The sequence below is a fragment of the Arachis hypogaea genome, chromosome 5 (assembly GCF_003086295.3).
Source record: "Arachis hypogaea cultivar Tifrunner chromosome 5, arahy.Tifrunner.gnm2.J5K5, whole genome shotgun sequence".
In the NCBI taxonomy this organism is placed as follows: Eukaryota; Viridiplantae; Streptophyta; class Magnoliopsida; order Fabales; family Fabaceae; genus Arachis; species Arachis hypogaea.
The window spans coordinates 74,940,234-74,943,808 of NC_092040.1; positions in this window are offsets into that span (position 1 = coordinate 74,940,234).

Below are 3,575 nucleotides of genomic sequence, written 5' to 3' on the forward strand. Positions count from 1 at the left end.
CAAGAATGGGAGTTAAACGCCCAAACTGGCACAAAAGCTGGCGTTTAACTCCAAGAGAAGTCTCTACACGAAAATGCTTCAATGCTCAGCCCAAGCACACACCAAGTGGGCCCGGAAGTGGATTTTTATGTCATTTACTCATCCTTGTAAACCCTAGGCTACTAGTTCTCTATAAATAGGACCTTTTACTATTGTATTCATATATCGGGGTAGCTATCTTTAGTCTTATGCTATCTTAGATCATGGGGGCTGGCCTCACGACCATGCCTAGACCTTGTTCTTATGTATTTTCAACGGTGGAGTTTCTACACACCATAGATTAAGGTGTAGAGCTCTGCTGTACCTCGAGTATTAATGCAATTACTATTGTTCTTCTATTCAATTCAGCTTGTTCTTGTTCTAAGATATCTCTTGTTCTTCAACTTGATGAATGTGATGATCCATGACACTCATCATCATTCTCACCTATGAACGTGTGCCTGACAACCACCTCCGTTCTAACTTAGATTGAGTGGATATCTCTTGGATCCCTTAATCAGAATCTTCATGGTATAAGCTAGAATTGATGGCGGCATTCAAGAGAATCCAGAAGGTCTAAACCTTGTCTGTGGTATTCTGAGTAGGATTCAATGATTGAATGACTGTGACGAGCTTCAAACTCCTGAAGGCTGGGCGTTAGTGATAGACGCAAAAGAATCAGTTGATTTTATTCCAACCTGATTGAGAACCGACAGATGATTAGCCGTGCCGTGATAGGGTGTGTAGAACATTTTCACTGAGAGGATGGGAGGTAGCCACTGACAACGGTGAACCCCTACATACAGCTTCCCGTGGAAAGGAGTAAGAAGGATTGGATGAAGACAGTGGGAAAGCAGAGAGACAGAAGGGACAAAGCATCTCCATACGCTTGTCTGAAATTCTTACCAATGAATTACATAAGTATCTCTATCTTTATCTTTATGCTTTATTCATAAATCATCCATAACCATTTGATTCTGCCTGACTGAGATTTACAAGATGACCATAGCTTGCTTCATACCAACAATCTCCGTGGGATCGACCCTTACTCGCGTAAGGTTTATTACTTGGATGACCCAGTGCACTTGCTGGTTAGTTGTGCGAAGTTGTGATACCATGGTATTGAGCACCATGTTTTTGGAGCCATTACCAGGGATTGTTTGAGTTGTGAAAAGAAGAGATCACAATTTCGTGCACCAAGTTTTTGGCGCCATTGCCGGGGATTGTTTGAGTTTGGAAAACTGACGGTTCATCTTGTTGCTTAGATTAGGTATTTTTCTGACGGTTAATGAATTCTTAAGAATGAATTCTAGTATTTTTCTTATCATCACCAAAGCTGATTGATTTTCATCAATTTAGCTCTTGAATGCAATGTCCTACTGAAGCTTGGCTAGCCATGTTTAATTCCTTTAGACTGAAGTTTTAGACTAACATTGCATGATTCCTGGAATTCTCATTAAGAATTTTGATATCTTTATTTTCTTTTCCACTTAATTTTTTAAAAAAACCAAAACAATTACAAAATAAAAAAAAAACAAAAATATTTTATGTTTCTTATTGAGACACTAGTCTCATTTTAAGTTTGGTGTCAATTTCATGTTTCTGTTCTTCTTGCATTTTTCATGTGTCTTCAGTGATCTTCAAGTTGTTCTTGATGATTTGCTTGCAAAGATCTTTAAATTCTCTTATCTTGAGTGTTTTGTTGTTTCTCATATGCATTCTCAACTTGTTAGTGTCAATAGTATACAAACTTTTAAGTTTGGTGTCTTACATGCATTGTTTATTTGATTTCAGTTGCACTTTGATTATTCCTCATTATTAAAAATCCAAAAAATTTTTAATTTGTGTCTTTTCAAGTCAATAATACATAGAATTGAAGATTCAGAACATACTGCAGAGGAATTACACAGAAAAAGCTGGGCGTTCAAAATGCCCAGTGAAGAAGGAAAACTGGCGTTTAAACGCCAGCCAGGGTGCCTGGCTGGGTGTTTAACGCCCAAAAGGGGTGAGTTTTGGGCGTTAAACGCCAGAATGTGCACCATTCTGGGCGTTTAATGCCAGGATGGCACAAGAGGGAAGATTTTGTTTTTAATGCCAAATTTTTTCAAGTTTTCAAAATTTTTCAAAATCAAATCTTTTTCAAATCAAATCTTTTCAATCAAATCTTTTTCAAAATCAATTTCTTTCCATTTTCAAAAATACTTGCTAACAATTAATGATTTGATTCAATATTTCAAGTATGCTACCTTTTCTGTTGAGAAAGGTTTAATGTTTGAATCATATCTTTTCTTGTTAGCCAAGTCATTAATTTTCAAAATCAAATCTTTTTAAATTGTTTTTCAAAACATATCTTCTCAATCACATCTTTTTATAACCATAACTTTTCAATCATATCTTCCTAATCACATCTTTTTCAAAATAGTTTTCAATCATATCTTTTTAATTTCTAATTTCAAAATCTTTTTCAAAAATCATTTGATTTCTTTTCCACTCTTAGTTTTCGAAAATCAATTAATCTTTTTCAAAATATTTTTAAAATCTTTTTAATTTATTTTCAAAAATTTCTTCCCCTCTTCTCACATCCTTCTATTTATGGACTAACACTACTCCTCAATGCACAATTCGAACTCCATCTTTCCTTGATAAGTTCGAATTTTCTACTTCTTCCTTCTATTTTTCTTTTCCTCTGACACCTTAAGGAATCTCTATACTGTGACATAGAGGATTCCATATTTTCTTGTTCTTTTCTCTTTCATATGAGCAGGAGCAAAGACAAAAGCATTCTTGTTGAGGCTGACCCTAAACCTGAAAGGACCTTAAACCGAAAGCTAAGAGAAGCTAAAGCACAATTCTCTGCAGAGGACCTAACAGAAATCTTTAAAGAAGAAGACATGGCAGCCGAAAACAACAACAATGCCAACAATGCAAAGAAGGTGCTGGGTGACTTTACTGCACCTACTCCCGACTTCTATGGGAGAAGCATTTCTATCCCTGCCATTGGAGCAAACAACTTTGAGCTTAAGCCTCAATTGGTTTCTCTAATGCAACAGAATTGCAAGTTTCATGGACTTCCATTGGAAGATCCTCATCAGTTTCTAGCTGAGTTCTTGCAAATCTGTGACACTGTCAAAACCAATGGAGTTGACCCTGAGGTCTACAGACTTATGCTATTCCCTTTTGCTGTAAGAGACAGAGCTAGGATATGGTTGGACTCACAACCTAAAGAAAGCCTGAACTCTTGGGAAAAGCTAGTCAATGCCTTCTTGGCAAAGTTCTTTCCACCTCAAAAATTGAGTAAGCTTAGAGTGGAAGTCCAAACCTTCAGACAAAAGGAAGGTGAATCCCTCTATGAAGCTTGGAAAAGATACAAACAATTGATTAGAAAGTGTCCTTCTGACATGCTTTCTGAATGGAGCATCATAGGTATCTTCTATGATAGTCTGTCTGAACTGTCCAAGATGTCATTGGATAGTTCTGCTAGAGGCTCTCTTCATCTGAAGAAGATGCCTGCAGAAGCTCAAGAACTGATTGAAATGGTTGCAAATAACCAATTCATG